Here is a 23,488-nt window from a genome sequence, read left to right as displayed (position 1 = left end):
TCGGCTCCCCGGACTCTGTTCTGTCTTCTGCCAGCTGGCCCAACTCAGTCCACAGCGAGTCAAGCCAGCTGGTGGATTTCTCATATTTTTTTATTTTATTGCAGAAATAGACATTTGCACAAATTTCTGTCTGATTTTGCCTAATGTGCGCAAATTGCAGCCACATTTTGTGCAAATCATACAAACCGTGGCGGGACTTAGGGCAAAATATGTAAATTGCAGTCGTAATTTGTGCAAATGTCCATTTCTGCAAATTAAAAAGAAAGCATTAAAAGACCCTAAAATACAGGGGGAATGCATGGCAAAGTGTGGTTTGCAAATCCAGGCTGAGTCGGGCACTCTGTGGAAGTCTGGCAAACCCCCAAAGGGCTGGATTTTCCAACAGTGGAAAATTCTGACTAAACAACTTATGATATCAAGTGATTCACAAAGCATTTAAATAAACAAACAAACATGCATAGGTCAGGTTGCAATGCTATATGCATACTTTGGTTTGCATTAAGTCCCACGGAACTCAGTAAGGCCAGCATCTGAGTAAATATTAATAGAAGCTGAAGTAGCTACATCTTCACAGGGCAAGCCTTCAAATATGATTTGAGCATTTTAGTTATTTTGGACCAATTTCCCCTGATTTCATTTGATACTGCCATCAAATGGATCAAAACACAGAGATTTTCTTCCCGGTGAAAATGTGCAGATTCCCAGAACAGCTGTTGGGGAGTTTAGTTCATTAGCAATCTATGTGTTCCTGGCAAGATTTAGGCACTCCTCGGAGCAAGACTGAATACAAGTGGAAATTTTGCCAGAAGATGAAAGCTGCATATCTGGAATTACATCCTTCCACTTGGCAGAGCTCTGGCACTTTTGAGTCCCTTGAAAGACGTGCCTGCAGATAACTCACCAAGCAAGACAATCATTTAAGTTACTGGGGAGGTTGAGTTTGTTTGACTGGTGCTGAGATGTCTGTATTTCAAGAACTACAACTCTCCCCAATAATGTAGCTTTAAATATGATTCAAAGATCACATTGACGGGGAGGGAAACATTTATCGGATATTAACACCACTATGTATTAAGATACTAGGTCAAAGCAACCTGAGGAAGGCAATGCATCTATTAATTTTTCTTTATCAGTACTTTTATTGCTTCAAAGTTTGTCTCCTCTTTATACTGGGACTTTATACATTTCTTTGATGGGCTTTATGCTTTGCTTCGTGTAAACCAGACATATTTCTAGAATATGTCTAGACTACACAACACGTGAAAAAAGCCATGTGCAAGGGGTGGGAACGAAGATATGTCTTGGAAATATTTATTTGTATATGCCAATGCTTTTTGGACTTATGAAGTCCTTCTTCAGGGCAATCTAAAAGAATATATAACATAATATTTACAAGAGTAAGGAATTTCCTAGACATATCTCCGTTTCCACCCCATGCCCTTGGGTTTTTTTCATGTGCTATTTTGGGTATCCTTTCATTTTTGACTACTTTTAGAATACACAACACCCTAGATATTTAATTTGTGGATACAGTTCAAATTGAAATTGAAATTGAAATATATCCAGACATTGAATATCTAGGATGATGTGTGTTCTACACATCTGTAATTTCATAGAATAAAGTAGACTATGACAGTTTAGAAACCAAGCTAACATTTTAAATAGAAAGGGCAGAATTTGAATCCTCACTGCTGTAGCGCCATTCTCTTAATCTTTTGAGAAAGCTAAGAATCATTAGGTCTAATAAGCTGACTGATGGCATTGAGAGACCTGCACTAGCAATTCAAGCTTGAATGACCATAGGTAAGAGACCCCCCCCCCCCATCTAGAATTCTTGCATGGGAAGAGTAAAATTATACCTTTGTTAAAGCCCCAAATGCCCACAATGCAAAATGCATTGCTACACAGCAGTCTTCTTCAGGCTGGATATAAGGGAGAAAGAGAGAAGATGCTCTGTGTAACTCTGTGTACCCACCCTCAGGAAAACCCTCCCTTGTGTGGTTCAGGAGGCGGAAAACATAACATCTTTTAAATACCTCCTGAAAACATACCTTTTTATATAGGCTTTCTCTGGATTTTAACTTAGCTGGTTTTATATTGCCTTTTTTAACTTTGAATGTTTTAAATTTATCTGACACTTGTATTTTATGGTTTTAATTGTGTACTGCCCAGAGAGCCTCAGCTAAGGCAGTTTATTATACTAATAATAAACAAATAAATAAATATGTTACATACTGCACTATGAAAATTGGCTGGTTTTAACAAAGGCATCATTTTATTAAACCTGTGAATTTTGTTCTAATGAGCCAATGTCACTTCTTGTTTTGATCAACCCCAGTAGTATCAGTGGGTATCTCCATAAAAGACCACAGTTGTGCAGGTAAATAAATGATCCTAAGGCATACTTAACTTAAAAACAAATTTCACTCTCACTAAAGCAGTGGGAGAATGTTTGAGCTATAATGCTTAACTTAATAAGATCCTTTAGCAACTTGAAGAACCCATGCTGACGACACCCAACTATATCTCTCTCTCTTTTGCTTCTAAATCCAAGGAAACTGGTCAAGTTCTAAGTCAGTGATGGACTGAATGAGGGTGAACAAAATGAAGATTAATTCAGATAAGACAGAGGTGCTCCTGATCAGTCAAAAGTCAGATCAGGGAAGAGGGATTCAACATGTGTTGGATGGGGTTCAATATGTGCTGAATGCTCAAGTTTGGGTGATGCCCAGGAGTGTGTTTGCAGAGCTATGGCTAGTGTGCCAACCAACTCTGCTGGTTTCTGGATGTCTCAAATCTGGTCACAGTGAAATATGTCTGAGTTACATCCCACTTGATCTAGGGGCTGCACTTGAAAAGTGTTTGAGAACTTCAGTCAATCCAGAATGCTGCAGCCTATTGAACAGGGCCAGTTATAGGGAGGATGTGACTTGCTGCAATAGTTCCAATGGCTACTGGTCCATTTCCAGGGAAAATTCCAGGTTATCATGACTTGGAACCAGACAATTTGAAATATCTCTTTCTCCCATATGGGCTTGTCAGGGGCCTTAGCTAGACCTAAGGTTTCTCCCGGGATCGTCCTGGGGTCGTCCCTGCCTGCTCCCGGGATCCCCTGTGTGTCATTTACATGAACAGAGATAACCTCGGGGTGATCCTCAGGAGCAATGCCATTTCCAAGTGTTTGAGGGTTCTTGGGCGATGCATTCTCAATGGGTCCCCTCCCACGGTGAATCTACCTTCTCACCACCATTGTCACTAGCTGCTCTTGCTCCTCATCCTCTTTCTCATTATTTTCTTCCTTCACAGGCAGAAAGCTAGTGAGCAAGTAGGCAGTGGCATCTACTGCTCTTCCTTCTTATCACCACTGCTGCCTGGACGAGATGGAGAGGCAAGTGAACAAGCGGGTTCCAAAGCTGAAGACAAGGAGCAAGTCCAAAGGTTCTTGTCTATGGGCCCCTGCTGGGGTGAGGGCTCTTGGCAGATGCCCAATTCTGCGTACGCATGGTACCAGTTCTGCTCAGAAGAAGTCCTTTTCTCTGTCCTGCCACCACTAGAGGCACTTTGGTGGGAACCCAAGAGAAGGCCTTCTCAGTGGCTGCTCCGGGATATGGAGTTCCCTTCCCAGGGAGGCCACATCAGCTTCATCTTTGATGTCCTTCTGCCACCAGGCAAAGATGTTTTTATTCAGACAGACTTTAGGCTCTTAAGGTATTCACTGAAGTAGGTTTGAAATGGTGGGTGCCATATTTTTCTTCATCATCTTCTTATCATCATCATCATCATCAATAATGTATTTCTGATTTTCTTTTTCGTTCAAATTATAATGTTGTGTTTTATATTTTATTGTTGTCAGCACCCTTGAGCACTACTTGTAGTGGCAAGGCAGGATACAAATTTAACGAAGGAATGAATAAAGAAACTATAACGAAAATACTAAAATTGCTGTAAGGAAGAAGGGATTTCAAATGGACACCGGCTGTGATCCAAAGAAGGGAGAAGGTGTGGATATGGGAGCATACCTCGCACACTGATGTAATCTCACATGCCCACTGCTGAAACGTCAGGACACTTCCAAAATGGAACACTTTCTTGTCTCTTCACCAGAAAGTGAAAACCAACTCCTGCTGTGTGAAGTTCTAGTCCTTGCATATATATCATTTCCTTGGTCTGCTGCTATTGGATGTCTTCGGATGCTTCCCCTGCCCCACAGCACAGACACACCTGGAGTGCTGGAATGAATTAAAGTTCCAATGCCACCATAATACTCTCTCTCCATAAAGCTCACCTCCTCAGCTTAAGGAAACCTGGAATGCTGCCACAAAAGTCTTGCTAGAAGCGTTTTATCATGCTAAATAATGCTCAGAACATGGTGTTTGTGGGTAAGTTGGGATCAAGACCTGATTTATCAATGCAGCTTAAAAGCAAACATGGAGAGCATTCCGTTTGCCACCCTTAATGATGTGGAAGGTGAGAGTGAAGTGCAGGCCAGGCGGCTCAATAATAGACATATCATCATTTATTTATTTATTGTACTCATTCTTCTACATATATCATTGATCAGTAAGCTTTCCTTTCATCTTGCCTTAAAACATGAGTTTGGGTGGAGAACTGCAGTTCTAGGGAATAGAACATGCAACTCGAATATATGCATCTTCATGACAGAGGTAAGGGCCAAACTAGACACAACAGCACTCACATGAATAGTTTGCCAAAATGGATTGCAGGTGCTGGGCCCCAATCCAGAGCCAAGCTTTAACCCTTGGCTCCCCTCTGTGGTCCTAGTACAGATTGGGGACACTGCACCTGCTATTTGCATTGGAATAAAATCTCCAGTTCCTTCCAATGTTTTTTTTCTAAGTGAAATAGTGCAGAGTGGTGGTGGTGACTGGAGTCAGGACTGCAGAGGGAGGGGGAGCAAAAGGTTAAAGGACCCCACACCATGCCAGGGTCCACATCTGAATAAAGCCCCCTGAGCCTGCAATTTACTTTCAAAGAGCCTATTCACGCAATTGCTAATTGTGTGAATAGTGTTGTGTCTAGTTTGGCTCTAAGGCCTCATCTACACCAAGCAGGATATTGCACTATGAAAGCGGTATGAAAGTGGTACATAAAAGGCAGAATCTACAATACTGCTTTATAGCGATATTGAAGTGCACTGACAACTGTTGTGGCCCATTGACACATACCATATACCGCTTTCATACCGCTATATCCTGATTGTTGTGGCTCCAGCCTTTTATATACCACTTTTATACTGCTTTCATAGTGCAATATCCTGCTTGGTGTAGATTAGGCCTAAGTCTCTGGACTGTTTTACAAGGTGCTCACTCCCCAAGTAATTATGATAGGAGTTCAACCTTAACTTGTCAAAGTGGGAAGGTATCTCATGAACATCAGGATTCAAAATGATGGATGCAACACAATGCACTAATCCTGCTTTGATTCCATTGGGGCACAGTGGACCACACTCCATGGACACAATGCAGTGAGAACTCCCTTTGCCTAAGCCCCATTGAAATGAGCAGGATGAGTGCAAATGTACCAACAATGCCCTAGTTGAGGAACTTATATGTACTTGATGAATTATGCCCAATCATAGGATATTAATGTACTGGAAATAGGTTATTTTTCTTTTAGGCCTTGGTGTATTTTTAAAGGAATAGAATTTGCATATGAACGTCCATATATATATCAATTTTTCTGAATATCACTCTAGCCAAACAACAAAAGCAGCAACCCACCAACTCTGCAGATTTTTTAAAATTTTCATGGTGCTGACAACCAATCCAAGTAGTTGAATTGTTGTCTGCCTTTATTCAATTAATTGGTTAAATAGATACTTTTCCCTTTACCAACTCCTGTCCCCAAAACAAGTGCCTTTTGTGAGATACTGAAGGAGGTGTCAAATAAACCAAATTTCCTCAACCTGGTGCCCTCCAGATGTTTGCTTGTTTAATTGTATAATAATTTTTTATTCACTCAATAACAAATGCTCTCTGGGAGGCACACTAAAGTAATGTAGTTTTGGACTACAACTCCCATCAGCCCCAACCAGCATAGCCAATGGCCTGGGATGATGAACATTGGAGTCAAAACATTTGGTGGGCACCAAGTTGGGTAAGGCAGCATTTATAGCCTAAACAGTGTGATGTAGCAGCAAGAATATTGAGTTTGGTTGTGGGAACCCCAAATTCAAATTCTCACTTGACTATGAAGGGTAAATATGAGGCCAAAACATCTGGATAAACATGCAACAAATAAATTCATTATGTGCATTTGCAGGAGGTCTTGGCTTATTTAAGTAATGCTATCTTAACTTCAAAATGGCTTGGATAATAAAGTTGGACAGAGAACTTGTACGTAGTTACCGTGACTGAAATCTGGATACTTCTCTCATTACTTGACTGATCAATCTTTATTGGGACAATTTGAAGGGCAAGGTGCTGTGTGACTGCAAAGGAATTATTCCAGAATCTAGCACTGTGTCTTGTCTCTGGTTTATGTCTGTTTTGAAGTATATTTAAGGGGGGAAATATAACCTCACTGCAAGTGGGAGGTTTCCTTTCCATCATTAATTTCTGAACCTGAAATAGCACTGATTTAATTTTTTTTCATTTGGTGGAAGCATTCAAGGCAAGACTGATCTAGCCTTGCATGTCCTGTTGAGCAATGAGAGAGATCTGTTTGGTTTGCATTTTAAACTTAATTTTGTACTTTGGAATCAATAGCAGTAACTTAATTATCCTTCCAAATGCACCCTTCTCTGAATTTAGCAATGCAGTTCTTAAGTTCTTCACTGAAGTAGGTTTTAAATGTTGGGTGCCTTATTATTGTTGTTGTTGTTGTTGTTGTTGTTGTTATTGATGTGTTTTCAACTGATTTGCTTTTCTGTTCAAATTATAATTTTTTGTTTTGTATTTATTGAAATATGATTGTGTGCTTGCTTTCTGTTAGCCGCCTAGAAATACTTAACTGAAAAATAGAAATTAGAATAATTAATTAAAAGTGAGTACACAAGTGAAAGGAGCAAATGAGTGAGTGGGTGAATGGGCGGGTGCAGCAGCCAGGAGGGGCATGGCCAGGGTGGTGGTGTTGCTGCCTCACTTGAGGTGGCAAGATACATTGGGCTGGACATGGTGGAAAGGTGCTTCTGGTTTTCCCATAAACATCTGATTGACTACAGAATGCTGGACTAGAAAGGCCTTGCTCTGATACCACAAGGCTTTCCTTATGTTCTTATCTTACATTTACACCATTGAGGACTTCAAAGGAGCTTACAAACATGTGTGAATAAAATAGTTTTCAGTCTCAGAAGGGTGTTGTTGTTTTTAAGATTTTGTTATGAATATATAAAAATGGTATAAATTTGGCCAAATCTATAAAACAGAAAAGATACATCCAGTTAAAGAAATAAACATGTAACACATAGTCACATAGACAAATGTCATCGTTGCCAGACATTCTGATAGAGAAAGAAAGTCTCAAGATGAAGGAAGCACATGGAGAGAAGTTTTATTGTCCAGATCTTATAGAACTGAGTAGACCTGTCCATATGTCACCATGAGTCATCGGAGCAAACTTAAACCCATCACCTTCTTGATCAATAAAATTAATGCATGATACCATGCACATTCACATGTGTTAATACCTGATTGGTCTGTTAAATTCCTAACTTGCTGAGTCAGTTTCTCCAATAATGCCAAGTTCCACATTTTCCATACCAATTGCTCAAATCAAGGAGACTGTCACATTTCCAGTTTGTTGGCAAAAACATTTCTAGCAGTGAGAAAAAGGAATGAGATCAGATCTTTTTGCCAATAGTTAATGTTGAATCCATTGTATAAATTAAGACATTAATTTATACAATGGAGACCTGGATCAAGACTAATTAATTGATTAGTAATTTTGTTAATTTCATTTTCAATCTCAACCCAAAAGAGTTGAGCAAGTCCACCAGTGATGGAAATATGTACCAATGGCTCCACAATGGTACCAATGATATCTACTTTTACTGTGCAGGGATAGGCTTTTACACTTGACTCTTCCATACTAGAGCAAATGAAAAGACTCCTCCTCTGTTGCCCATTGAGTTTAGAGAGGTCCTTCAAAGCTTTCTGAAGTCAGATTGAGTTTTCATCAGTCTCAATACTTTGGTGTCATTCATGAGCTTGTCTACTTCATTAAAGAATACTTATTGCCAATGCAGGTCATTTCTGGCAAAAAATAAATGGATAACTTACTTCTCTATATTTATCTCTCTCTCTTTCTATACTCCAGAGTGTATCAGAATGTTGTGCCTACTTCCTGATGTGTGCTTGAGACTATGTTGCATTCAACATTTCCATTTTCTCCAACTTCTGGAAGGTGAAAATATTGTCACCTTACTTGTGTAATAATTGCCTGTGTATCTCCTCTGCATTTGTGTAATTGGAAAAGAGCTCATTTTCCTAATCCCATTAGTACCAGACCTATGTTCTATGAATTTCATCATATGGAACCAATATTACATTTTTAAAACGTTTAACTTAATGAAATCCAGTGTCGATGACATAAAGAGCTGGTTTTTAGAGAGAGGTAACAGTTAAAAAGAAACACACAATATGTGAACGAACTGTGCAAGGTATGTCATTAGTGAAAATTTGCTTGGTATCTGAAAGAGCACGAGAAAGCTGAGGGGGCTATGAATGTGTTAGCTATTAGTTGTTGCTTTGAGACAGATATTCTTAGGATATTCCAGTTGCCTCCACAGCGCATATCACAAGAAAAGTGGAAAAGAGATGTCAGGAAATAAGAAAGGGATTGAAAATATGACTGACTATAAACCTGTTTTAAATGGATATTGTGTTTTTATGCTTTTTAATTTTGTATATCGGTTTTTAATGTTCAATGTTTTAATCTTTGTAAACTGCCCAGAGAGCTTTAGCTATGGGGTGGTATATAAATGATAATAATAATAATAATAATAATAATAATAATAATAATAATAATAATAATACCACCACCATGAGTGAGAAATCATCATCATCATCATCATCATCATCATCCTCATCATCATCATCCTGTGGTGTGACCACACTTGAAAAGCTGTATACAGATCTGGTCACTGCATTTCATAAAGGATATTGTAAAGATGGGGAGAAATGTGAAAAGGGGGCAACAGAAATGAACAGGAGGATGGAACAATGCCCCTACATGACAGGTACAAGGTTCAGACTCTTTAGTTTAGGAAGAAAAGGTGGGATGGGGGAAACGATAGAAATGTATAAAATTATGCATGGGAGGGCAGGGAAGGACTCTGTTTTAACCTTTGAAGAGCTCTGGCTGGTCAGTGAAGATAATACTGAACTACATGGATCAAGGTTCTGACTCAGTATAAGACTGCATATAAGACTGCTCAGTATAAGGATAGCTTGTTTGAAATACTAGACACAGAGTGTGGCATATATGCATTTTAAAGGGATTATATCAATTGAAGAGGGGTCCTCAGTACTAGTTTCTTTCCTAATACATTTTATTGGAGGTTATTTTTAAAATTCCCAGTGGAAGTGTGGACACAGGGCTAAATCCAATGTGACATAAGCGGACGTCTGCTAGTGTGTGGGGATGTTCTCCCCTCTACTCCCTCCTACAGTCCTCTGTGACACTACAAAATTTGCTCTGGAAGTTCTCCCAGCTCTATGGAGCAGAGATGGAGGGCATGTGGGGGCTACATCAAAATTCATTCCTCCTGGTTCTGCTGATGGAACCATATCAGTGAAATGACACCATTGGATACTATCTGCAGGCAGCACACTTAAACGCTCTGCTTTTGTTAGCAAAAAAAAATCCCCACTTAGCACACTGTGGTGTATATGTGAATATTTGAAAACTTATCTTAAATTAGTTGGCCCATGGAAACTTTGTTTTCAATGGTTTATCATGAAATGACCAACATACAATAAAATTTGGAAGATGGGGAAAAGACAAGAAAGTAGTTCCTGTAGAAATGGAATTCTTGTCTATTCAAAACATACAGTTAGAAAGTCTCTTTATGTAGATTGTTTCTAATTATTGTGTGAAATTATGTGACTGGTAAAATTATATTGATGTTTTGTTTTAGAATTATCTTTCAATATATTCAGGTGTTTTAGAATTATCTTTCAATATATTCAGGTGTTGTTGTTTTTAAAGTGATCTAAAAAGTTATTTCTATGGACAGAAAGATGATAATTCAGTGGGAATTCAGTTGAGACCATTCAAACGCAGGATGGATGACTTACTTCGAACGCAACACTCTTTAAAATGGTTTTATTATCTAAATTTTCCTGCGGCGTTTGCTCTAATGCCTCACTTACCTTTTTATAGGCGGACCTGTTCTGCTTTTACTCTGCACTCTCAGTTCGGATATGTAAACTTGAATAAATGGAGCAGTAATTGTAATAGAAAACAGATTTTAAAATATATAGAGTACAAGAGGCAACCTCCAGCTACCCTAGTAATTGTACACAAAAGTTTGCATGGGCCAACTAATTTAGGACAAGCCATTAAATTTCCACATCTATGCCATGGTGTGCTAAGTGGCATTCTTTTTTCAAGTTATAGATTCAGAGCATCTACAGCCTGCTGCCTCCACTTCAATTAGAAGTTATGAAAATGTCCCCCAGTGAAATCTATTAGCAAAGAAACTAGAACTCAAGGTCCTCCCTCGATACTAATACCTGCTCCATGCACCTCTGGCTTATTGTAAAAAGAGTGCTTTATGCATTTCCTGATGCAAATTAAAAATAGCTAATCCTTGGTTCACTACATTTAGTCTAATAAAATCTTCACTTTGGATGCTAACAAAAAGTGGAAATAAATGAAAAACATAAGTTGGATCTGAAAAGCAAGGGCACTCTCACAGATAAACTCCATAAAATATTTTAATGACCTTTGAAAGTTCATGGCACTGATATTTTCAATCATTTGAGTAATACTATGCATTGGATAAAATTAAGGAGTGTTCCAACAATGACGAAAACCCTTCTTTAGCGTATTGCTCTCCACTCATCTCCCTTGGCATACAGCTAATATTTTAATTAATATATTACATGTTTATCTTCTTGTTCCTCCTGAAGAAAGCATATGTGGTCCACCCAACTGCTTTTCCCTCTTTACAAAAAACCCATGGGGTTAGTTAGGCAGAGAGGGAGAGAGAGAGAGAGAGAGAGAGAGAGAGGGAGGCCTAAAATCACCCAGTGTGCGTGGGAAAAACAGTATTTTGTAACCAGAAAAATGTGTGTTTGTCTGACTCTATATTGTGATCCGGGGGGGATCTACACTACAGCTTTTAAAGCGCTTTAAAGCACTTTGAAAACGTTTTGAAACCTGTATATACAGTGTGTCCTGGGCCTAAACAGTTGTCAAAACTGTTATAAAGCGCTTTAAAGCAGTAGTGCAGATCCCCCCCAGCTAACACATTACTAAGCTTCCAAATTCCTCCCCCATCACACGATTGCTCCTTATTACATTTATATCCGCCCATGGAATTCTAGACCACATATTTCGGTTTCTCAGGTCTCCCATACAAGAATTGACCACACCTCAGCCTACTTAGCTTCAGGAAGGTGGCTGTATTATGAGTCCTCCAGGGTTGGCCCTCTCATGAGGCAGAGTGAGACCTTACCTAAGTAGAGGATGGTGTGAAGCAGCAAATATACACCCCACACAAACTGAGGAAAGCCTGCCTACTGTCACTCCCATTTTACCCATTGCTTTTGCTTCCCCTGGCTCTGGCTACTTCCTCCTAGTTCTGCCTCCCAAAGGAGGACCACTCCCCACAATGCTTCCTACAAGCACTGCCATTCTCACTTTGCTGTGGTGGGATAAAATACATTTTCCCCTGCAATGGTGGCAGCACTTCTAGGTTGAGTGACTGATGCCTTGACAGATCTTGTCCATCTCTCTCTCTCTCTCTCTCTCTCTCTCTCTCTCTCTCTCTCTCTCTCTCACACACACACACACACACACACACACACACACACACAGAGAGAGAGAGAGAGAGAGAGAGAGAGAGAGAGAGAGAGAGAGAGAGAAAGGACACTACATCCTTCTTCAGAGAGTGAGGCATTGGGGTGAAATCTGAGCCAGCCTCCCAGAGGCATTAGAAAACTGCCACCACTACCTTGCATCAGCAGGGGAAAACTGTTTTAAATTATTCATTTTTGTAATTGTAAATTTTAACAGGAACCAAAGAAAAACAGAACAGAAGAAAGGAAAATATATAGCATAACTACATGCACTAAAAGTCTTGGTTTCAATTATTGCAGCATTCTAGAAAAAGCGGATTATACATAAACTTCAATAAAAGCAGACCAAATACCCATATATATTATGCCCATTCACAAGTGGCGCATCCCTTTCGAATGTTGCTAGTGTTGGTGGGTCTTCAATTCATAGCATAATAGGAGGTGAGCATTTATCATTCCTGGGTTTTAGTACCAGTTTTTTAGCTGTCAAAAGGGGTGGAAAATCTATTTACACTGACCATGTGTTATTTTCCAGGAAGCAGGCAAATAATTTAAGAGAACATGTACATCAGTAGACATTAAAGAGTGTTCCAATATGAAGTTCACCGGTATGATGACTTCCTCCCCAAAAGAGGTGACTATTGGGCATTTCCAAAACATATGATTTTAACAACCACTGGCTGTATTACAGCTCCAACAACAACAGCACAGTGACAACAACAGCATTCTTCCAACTGAGTCTGGTGCCTTCTGAGAACTGTCCTTTTTGAGGAAGGCTGTTTTATGTCCTTCCCCAGTGAGTCATTGAGGGGCAAAATGTCAGAAAGTGCTGGCCATAGCTAGACGGGGCGAGATCCCAGGGCAATCCCCAGGATCGTCCCTGTGTGTCCACATGACACACAGGGGATCCCGGGATCAGGGCGGGATCTTGCCCAGGATCTTGCCCTACACTTTAGGCCCGCTTTTTTCCGCGGCCTCGGGATGATCCCAAGACCGCAGAACATGTGAGTAGACATTGTGGATTGTCCTGGTTCTTCTGCTCTGCACCCATCAGGGGTGGGGTGGGGGGAGGGGGGAAATTAAGTTTAATTTTTTTAAAAAACTACCTTCCTGCACACGAGTGTCCATGCGCTCTTCTTCTTTAAGATTTTTTTTTAAAATGGCGGCCACGACATCCTCACCTTCCGACGTTGACGCACGCACTGTGTAAACAGAGGTCTAGCTGAGGCCTCAGTCATAGGACCTTGCAGCAGCAGGAAAAATAGGCTCCTACAACTGCCTGGGGAGCAGCAGCAATAGCAATGAGGAGGGGGAGATTGGTCGCTGCTGTCAGTTGATGGGGCAGGAGGAAGAGGAAGCGCAGGGGAAGGAGGAGGAGGAGGAAGTAGGGGTGGGGTGGGGGGCAAAATGTCTCAAGTGGCAAAATGTCTTCATCCAGCTGTGGGGCTTTCAGACTTTGCTACGGGCTACATCCCCTAATATATGATGGAAGGACATACACAAACAGCCCTACAAATGATAACCCAGTTTTGGTGTTCCCTCCTCCTCTCAAAATAATAATAAAAATCACACAAACAAGCCATTACAGGAACATACATGTGCATGAAGCCCTCATGTTCAGTGGTGCAGCTATGGTACAAAGCTCAGGACCCTGCTGCCCAGGGGGCCTTAGATGACCACCCAAAGAGCAGCAGGTGTAGAAGCAAATTCTATTTTATCCCTGTAGTCATGATAGTGCTCTGATGTAATTGAACCTAAAACACAACACTGCAGTTGCTCATAATATTTTGCTTTTGTTATTTTAAAAATTCAGGACTGGCAAACAGTGTTGTTGTTACAGTCTATCAGGAACGATGAAGCATTTTTAAAGCATGGGATGGCAGTTGGAGGGACAAGAGAAATATTAGTAGTGTGCTTCACAATCAAAGTAATATACATGATCATCTAAACATAACACACATGAACCCATAAAACCATTAAGTCCACTGAAGCACTGCTCATATTTATTATTTATTATTTATCTATTATTGCATTTTATATCCTGCCTTTTTCCTCCAAGGAACCCAATGCAGCGTACACAATCCTCCTCCTCTCCATTTTATCTTAACAACAACAACCCTGTGAGGTAGGTTGGGCTGAGAGTCTGTGACTGGCCCAAAGTCACCCAGTGGGTTTCCATGGCCGAGTGGAGACTAGGGTAGGATCTACACTACTGCTTTAAAACGGTTTATAACAGTAGTGACAACAGTTGAAGCCCAGGGGGGATCTACACTACTGCTTTAAAGCGCTTTAGAACAGTTTTGACAACTGTTGGGGCCCAGGACACACTGCATATACAGTTTTCAAAACGTTTTCAAAGTGCTTTAAAGCGCTTTAAAAGCAATAGCGTAGATCCCCCTCCCCGGACACACTCCATATACAGTCTTCAAAGCGTTTTCAAAGTGTTATATCCTGTTTAGTGTAGATCTGGCCTAGAACCCAGATCTCCCATTCCAACACTTTAGCCATTACACCACACTGGCTCATATCTCAAGTTCCAGGATGTTTGTCATGAAGGAAGGTAAAAGAATTTGCCCCTCCACCATTGGATGGGACTCAGTGACCACTAACTGTATGTACTGCGCTTATACACACACACACACACACACACACACACACACACACAGAGAGAGAGAGAGAGAGAGAGAGAGAGAGAGAGAGGTTTATATTTTAGAGAGTAATGACAAAATGGCTACCCCCCTGTATGTCAACATCATCAGTGCAAGTTCTAGACCCCCCCTGTATATGCACTTCCCGTTAACAATTTTTCATTAAAATCTCTGTTGCAAAGTCACAAGGCTAATAGCTCTCCTGTGTTTACATCAACCTCTAGATGTGCATGCAGTAATATATACTTTAACGTCCATTTGTAAACACTCACACTTGTTAGACTGTTTGTCTTCCAAACTGTGTTTGTCTTCCAAACTGAAAGGCTTTTTTCTAAAATTTTCAGGGAGGGGTGTGTGGAATCCCTATGTTCGGTGGAAAAAAACAATATATCTCCTTGAGTTTTCCATTGTAAAAGCGAATTATAAGCATCTATTCCCATCCACCCTCACCCCACCAAAAGAAAAAAAAAAGCTGGAAGAAGAAATAGCCTCTGTTTGTAATTTGAAGTGTTGCCTGTAAATAGCTGATAGTAATGTGTGCCTTTAGATGGTTTGGAAGGGGGGGAGATAGCAGAATAGGGGCTGATAGATTAATACAAGGCTTCTACAAAACCTGATAGAAAACATATTTGAATTCAATTAGACCCAAACTGCCATCTGCACTTTTTCTCTTGACCTCAGTCCCTCTTATTGACACAAGAGCATGTCTCCTGCTTAAGCTTATAAAGGCATATTCTGTTACAGGAACATTTTGCTCAAAAAAGAGACTAAAACACAAGATGGTTAGAAAAACACAAGGAAGGGGAACAACCTTAGAGCACAATCAGATGCCAGTCAGATTGCATTGAGCAAAGCACTGCTTCCAAAACATGGAAATGAAAACAGATTTTTCTCCAATAGGAAAATGACCTATCCATCTATCAGCTATTTATTTATTGATCGATCTAGAATATAAGAAGAGCAATGTTGGATCAGGCCAAGGGTCCATCTAGTCCAGCATTCTGTTCACATAGCTTCTTGTGGGAAACATACAATCAGGATAAGCTATATCTGACTGGGCCTGGATGACACGATAACCAACGGTGGGTTAAAAAGTCAACAGTTGGTTATTGTGTTGTCTGTCAGGATGTTTTCACACATGGTTGGATATTTTTGGCAACTACAGAGTCCTCTGGCAAGAATGACAAAAGCAGCAGCTGCCGCTCTGCTCCAGCCAGCAGAATGTGAAATGGCTGATGGGATACCAGCAGGAGGACTGAGGGAGGGAGAGAGGGTGGTGGATGTGTCAATCAAACACACTGTTGACTAATAGTCAACTTGACACTGGCCTTAATCCACACCACGATTGGTTATAATCGTGTCATGTGGGGGATACCCCCTTGATAATCAACTGCGGAGTTGACTATCAACCCATCATTGATTCAATAATCAATTGAATTGATTCAGTTGTCCAAACACAGCGGATCTCTCTCTCTCCCCTCTCCCTCTTTATTTATTTCATTCGAATACCACCCAATAGCCAAAGCTCTCTGAGCAGTTCATAAAGATTAAAACCAAAAGGTACAGCATAAAATATAAAATATGGAAGCTTAAAACCACAGCGTAAAAGTCCAACCAGAATAAAACCGAGCAACAATGCAGATACTTAAAACACATATTTTAAAATGCTAAATTACTGAGAAAATAAAGAAGTCTTCACCTGGCAACAAAAGGTGAACTCAGAAATGCAGAGGTTCAACTTGTAAAACACACTGAGCTTTAACCAAAGATCTTCAGCCAGCTGAAATGCCATTTTTAGAATGCCATCGTTTTCATTTGAAAAGCAAACAATCTTGCAAAGAGGTAATACTGCAGGGACCTCTTGAAAGAAAAGGAAAGAATTATCCAGCCTCTACTTAACTGTTTTACTCATTTTCTGACCTCTTCTTTGCCAATGTCTCATAAACAATAGTAAATCTTGAAAGCCACTAGAGCAAGGAAAGTCAATCAGTTACCAGGATGCTCCAGCAGAAGACATCATCAGTCCTTTTCTGAAAATAGTCCTGGAACTGCACTCCTTTCCACCACCATCACCACCCATGTACTACACCCATCCACCAAACCACTGGACACCACCGAAATGCTTGAATGAAGTGTGCTATACACTTGTAAGATCACTGGACTGAACCTTAACTCTCTCCCTCCCTCCCTCTCTCTCTCTCTCTCTCTCAACATGAATAACAGATATGACTTCCACAACTAGACTCGATTCAGTCTACTGAAGAACTTTGTGCAAATCAAACTGGGAATTGGGAACAAGACAAACATGTGTTCGACAATTTACAGTTATTTTCCGCTACACACGTGTCACATTCATGTTCAAAGCTTCAAACAGGCCACGCTTGTGTCTTTCGCAAGCAAAAATGAATTTCTCATGTGTCCCTGGTCATGATAGGAATGGATCTAAGAGTGACTACCTCTGATTCCAGTTCAGTCATTGGGACTAATACGAATTCTTTGGCACTGATCTCTGGTTTGTACTATATCACTGGAGAATCAGATGTGGCTCCAAGAAAAGGTTTTCTAGATTGTGTCACAAGTGAGTATTTCATTCATTAAGCATCTTTCAGATCACAGGTGCTTCAGGATGATTTGTAGATGTGGCCATGACCTATCTAGAACGACAGTTTGTTTCTTAGCTTTATTTTATCTGCTTGCCGTAAACGAACCCCCCCCCCCCCAAAATCATTTCTATGCAGGATGCCCTCCCATCCCAGAACTCTTTTTTCAGGGGTGCAGTTTAAACCCCGTGGCTGTCTGTATGTTTTAAAAGCCCCACGGTGGCTGTGCGGTGGCACTGCAGCAGTTACACAAAGCAGCTGCCAATTTGCTGCCACCGTGGAGCTTTCCCGCAAAGCTGTGCGGACTTAACCCTGATGTTTTGCACTTTTACACCACAGCTCTTCCTCCATCTGACCTCGCTCCGGTGTCAAGCTGGGGATGTTCCCAGCGGAAGGCGACCTCTGATTGATCACCAGAAGCCAGGCAGAGGGCAGGGGGCAGACCTCGCAAGCCGAATGGCCACTGGAAAGCCTGTGCTGCTTCCTGCTGTTATTACCCATGGCCACCCCGCAGTAGTGAATGTGTGGGTTTTCCTCCAAAGCAGCAGCAATGCAGCACGGTGAAGGCAGCCCCTCTGATGGTCTTGAGTCCCTCCTCCCTTAGGTAGTAATGTGTATTTGGGGCTGTTCCTGCTCATCCTTCCCCCACACAAATCCTGCCCTGATAACATCGCTGCTGCTCTCTTTCCCCTGGACATCAAAGGAATGCTCCTAGCTCTCACTTCAGCCACTTCTTCTGCCAAAAGGAAAAACGGGACTCCATTTCATTCAGCCTTCCCTAAATAAAATTATCATAAATTCTATTATGTTTAACAAATCAGTATTAAATCTTCAGTGACGTATTCTGTCTGGCAGTCTTGGTTAAAATAGTCCCTATCAATTTTATAAATCAAGAACGCATTTGCTAGAGGTGTACGAATTCAAAGCTGCTCTTCACCATGTTTATGATCCCATTTCCATGAGGAAGTTCTATTCGGTTTTGATGCATGCTTGCCTAGAAGACGGAGTAGATCACAGATTTCCGTAAAAGGGCTGTTTTGCCCTTGCTACTACCATCTGGGAAATGTCTTATTTTTCCCCTCATTTCTTTCTTTTTGACAAATTAAAAATGTCCAGTTGCATTGGTTCTCCTATTTAGTGATGGTAACATGCTGCATAGAGCTGTGGCAAGGCAAAAATAAGACCAAGATTGTAATAGACTTTATATAATGGGCTTCATCCCACGTACCTGTTTCCCTCGAATTATCCCCATAGCGTAAAGCTGCTGTTGTTGTTGTTAGCTAAATCACATTTAGTTGTTAGCTAAATCTGGGCGGCAGCGCTCCTAAGATCCTTTGCATACCAGGAAAGGGTTTAAGGGGGAGAAATGTAAAAAATCATAAAAAATCAACGGATGACCCAATCTGATTCAAATTTGGTATGCTTAAAGCCCTCCTTAATATCTATTGCTGTGCCAATGTCTTTAAAGATGTCTTTATGTTTAAAACTTACACAGATGTAAGCATTTGTTTAATTTGTACTTTAAACATATCAAATCATCCTCCCGCGCCCCCAGTGGCCGCTCGGAGAACAACGAAAGATTCACTCCTAAAGAGGTATTAAAATAGGTTGGTTCTTTTATATATGAAGCACAATTAAAGCAGGATGCATGGGAGTACTTCACAGTCAAAGCACATTATAGACTGGAAAACTTCGGAGTCTTTTGCATGCAATTCGCAGTGATTGCACAGTATAACCCTGGTGTGATGAAGCTAATTATGTCTGTTAGCCTTCCAACTGCCTAAGATCTGGTGGAGAGGCCCTTCTCTGTATCCTGATTATAGTGAAAGTATAAGAATCATCAGAGAGAGAGAGAGAGAGAGAGAGAGTATTATTAAACTTTATGGCAAGGGTTAAGGATGTACAAATTTTGTAAAACCCGTTCCACCTGCATTTCATGGATTGCTGGGTGCCTTTCATTCTGTCATCCACTCATTGTCAGAATTCGGTTTTTTTTCCCAGTTTCTCAAATTTGCACTTGCAAAAATGCATGAATCCCCCTCCCCAAAATGTGCCAACATTCCCTCTGAAATGTGCCAGTCCTTCCAAAATGCACATTTCATTGTTTTAGCCTATAGGGGGAAATGCACGCTGTTTTCTATGACTAAATTTCCATGAAATTCTGGAAAGTAAAAAAAAAAAGATGGTCTGCAAATCCACGGAATCCATGCAACTTGGTAAAATCCAGTCCATCATGGAATCTGCAAGTTGGAAATCTGAATTCATTTGACTCCATTGAAGATTTCTGTGACATCCCTAGCAAGGGCCAAGTAGTTGGTTGGGACAAGACCCTTCCGTTGCTGTCTTCTGCCATCTGGTGAGGTCTTTCCTGTTCCAGCAGGTTTTTGCCTTGCTAAGCAGATCATGTTTTCTGTGGTGAACCAGTCTCCATTTTATATTGTACTAGCTGATATACCGGCGTTGCTTGGGCCCCCTAAGATATATGTCTGCAAGGTAATCATCTTAAAGTAGTAGGCAGCTGCTAGGTCTGTGAGTTAACTTTTAAATGAATTAAATTTGTTTTTTTCCCCCTCTCTCACCCTCATGACAACCCTGCAAGGTAGGCTGGTGCTAGGCCTGTGAGGTAACTTTAAAATGAATTAAATTCATTTCTTTTTTTCTCCCTCTCTCTCGCACCCCTGTCACAGGCCAGGACTACCTTGAAGCCATAGCTCTCCATGGCCCACTCGACCCTCTTCTGTTCAGGCTCTTGGTGGGTGCTGGGAAACCTCCGAGGGCAGCCAGGTTGAAGGCCTGCACTGGCCTTGGCCCACACTTCTTGCCAGGAGGGTGTACTGAAATGATGGGGCTGGCCCAGGCACTTACCCTCCTTTGTCAGGCGTACTCACCACCATGACTTTCCTTGTCCCTGCAGAAAACAAAAACTACTCCCAGCATGCCTTTCACTGTGGTTCCCGACTTGCCCAATGGGAGTCCTGCCACCAAAGCTCACAGGAAGCGAAATCTGGCCAAGCCAGTCCATTCTGCACTGTGCAATTGGTGCCCGTAGGTAGGCCATGAGGGAACTGGCCAGCTGACTAATGGTTAGCTTAGTTGTTGCCATTGGCAATGGGCCTAGAGCTGCACCCTCCTTCCCTCCTGTTCCCAATGGTGCCCAGCAACTGAGGCAGCTGGCTCCAGGTGCTCTTCCTTCAGGACCAGTTGATGGCCACCAAAACCCGGTAAATCTTCCCTCCCACCCAAGGCATGCTGGGAGTTGTAGGCATAAGCCTAGGTCCCTGAATAATGTATTGATCTCTGAACACCATCTGAGGTGTGGTGGGAGACAATTCGAGAGCAAGAGCGAGCCTTCTTAGTTGTGGCACACTGCTTATGGATTTCTTTTTCCCAGGCAGGCTTGCCTATTGACTACATTAATGGCTTTCCAGTGCCAAGTGAATTATTATTATTATTATTATTATTATTATTATTATTATTATATTTATTTTCCAAGGCCTTTTAACTTGATAAGATTTTTTTTATGCTGTGGGGTTGTTGTTGTTGTTGTTGTTGTTGTTGTTATAACTAAACCACAACATTCCAAAACAAATGCAGGAATTACTAAATAAAGTTTAAGATTTTTATGTAAAAGCCTTATACTATTGAAACAGAAGAGTGAATGGAAGTATGACTGATAACTGAGGCTAGAATGGGATGGTGGGTGGGGTTAGTGGCAGCTGGAGGAAGTCAGGTAGAAGAAAGCAAAGACACTTAGGGCTTTGCTAGACCTACCTCTTAATCCATGCGGGAGGAGGGACGAGCCTGTGGTGCAGCTACCGCGGGCTGTCGCTTTGATCCAGACGTCAGACGTGACGGCTAAAGGAAAGCCCCATCGCGTCCACCATTTTTTTGTGTTTAAAGGGCCGCTGCACAGGAACGCTCGAGCGGCAATGGTAAGTCATTTTTTTAAAAAAAAAAAAAATGTCGCTTCTCCGCCCACCCTGCCCTGATCTCCCCCCACCCCCCATCTCCCCCCCTGGCCCCGATCTTTCCTCTCGATCTCTCCCCCTGCCCCGATGGCCCTAGCGCTCCTGTGGAGTGCTATGCCCTGTGTGCGGCTTTTCCCGGCTCCTCGTGAGTAATCGCCCGAAGCCAGGAGAAGCCGCAGAACGGGCTACACACTCACCCGAGACCGCGGGAAATACCAGGCTACAACTGGAGCCCATTATCCCAGGGCAAGGGAGGGTTGACCCCTGCCTGAGCCCGGGATCCCCTGTGCCTCACCTGGATGCACAGGGGCGAGCCTGGGTATCAGCCCGGGCTAACCTCTGGTCTAGCAAAGCCCTTAGTGAGAGGTCAGGAAAGTGGGAGCTAAGTTAGGATTGAGAGATAGTGACCTGGTTTACACATAGTAACCTGGGCCTCATCTACACCAAGCAGGATACTGCACTATGAAAGCGGTATATAAAAGGCAGGAGCTACACTACTGCTTTATAGTGGCATTGAAGTGCACTGACAACTGTTGGGGCCCATTGATGCATACCGTATGCCACTTTCATACCGCTATATCCTGCTTGGTGTGGCTCCTGCCTTTTAGATACCGCTTTCATAGTGCAATATCCTGCTTGGTGTAGATGAGGCCACGGTTTGCTAATCCATGCTTTATTTAACATCAGCCACTCCACATGCCAGTACTACACCTCCCTGCATGCCTTTGGAGGCCTGAGGGTGTCTGCAACCTCTGAGAGGTGCTTCCCTTCTCTTGTTGCCAATGCTGCCTCTCAATAGAGCATGGAGGAGTAGCATTGCCAAGAAGTAGATGCACCAAACTCCAGCTATGTCCTGTTCAGACTGCCTTGGCCCGCACGTCTTGCTCACCAAGTGCTCCATCAACAACCTGTACTAAAGGGCCATGGCTGTGGCACCTTCATTGGGTCTGTTTCTGAGCATGTCCAAGGTGCCTCCCCTTCCTTCCTCCCTCCCTCTCTCCCTCTTACAGGCAAAAGCTGCACCCTTGCTTCTACCAGATTCTGAGAAAACAGCAATATCAGGACGGGGTGCCTTTGAGCATGTTCATAGTTGGGCCTCTAAAAGTCACGCTGTTGAATCTAGTTATGATTTAAAAAACATGCATGATGGGCAGGAGGAAATTTCACAAATGGAAGCAGCCCATTTATGGCTTGGACCAATTTCACAAATGGAAGCAGGGGGTTGGACTCGATGGCCTTATAGGCCCCTTCCAACTCTACTATTCTTTGATTCCATGTGGGTTGTTTCTTTTTAAGTGGAATTGGGTTGACTGTTTGAGACCAACCTTAGGAGTCTGGGTTGTGAAAGGCACACAGCAGCCACCCACCTGCACACTCACAATGGCTGCCAAAGGCCAGTAAGTCTGGCCTCCTGCCCAAGGGATGGTGGGAGTTGTAGGTGTAAGCCTAGCTTTTTATTATTAAATTCTTTAAAAAATACTTTAAACACAAAATTTCATGTTTTTAGATTTTTCTGGTACATTGTACAGAAAGACCTATCAGTGGGCCAAATTTCAAGTTTCTAACTCATCTGGAAGAGGGTAAACATTTCCGGACATACATCCCACACACATACTTTCAGCTTTATAGGTAGAGCTTTGATATTTTTATTGTTGTTTCACCATGAGATTGTATGATTTTAATTGTTGCAAGCCATCCTGAGCAATTCATGTATACATTAGAAGGACGGGATATCAATCTTGGAAGAAAAGGAATGAACAAAGATTTTTTTAAAAAAATATACCAATTAGATCCAGTATCTGCCTTCCTCAGGAGGAAGGGATCCATTTGTGGAAGGTCCCTCTGCCTAATTTTGGGGGATCCCCTCCCTACACACACCTCAGCTTACCCCATTTAGCAGGTTTATCGTGTCTCTGTGTAGCATTTTCCAGAGGTGGGCTGCCATGGGAAGGAGGGGAGGTGAAACCCACTTGCCTCAGTGCAGTTGATTTAGTATAACTCTGGATCCATATTGAACCTCATCTGGAGTACACTTACCATAGAAGCCCTTCTGGCAAATGATTGCAGAAAGGCACTTGGGGGGGGGGGGAAACATAGCTCTGTGGATAGTTTGCATGCAATTGGTCCAAGGTTCAATCTGTGGCATCTCCGTGCAGGACTGGGAAAGAATCTGGCCTGAAACTATGAGAGAACTGCTGCCAGTTAATGTAGACAATTGTGATCTACATGGACCAACGGTCTGACTCATTTTAAGGCAGCTTCCTATGACGTGTTATGGCAGCCTT

This window comes from Elgaria multicarinata, chromosome 7 (assembly GCF_023053635.1).
Source record: "Elgaria multicarinata webbii isolate HBS135686 ecotype San Diego chromosome 7, rElgMul1.1.pri, whole genome shotgun sequence".
NCBI classification, from domain to species: domain Eukaryota; kingdom Metazoa; phylum Chordata; class Lepidosauria; order Squamata; family Anguidae; genus Elgaria; species Elgaria multicarinata.
This window is presented reverse-complemented; position numbering follows the sequence as displayed.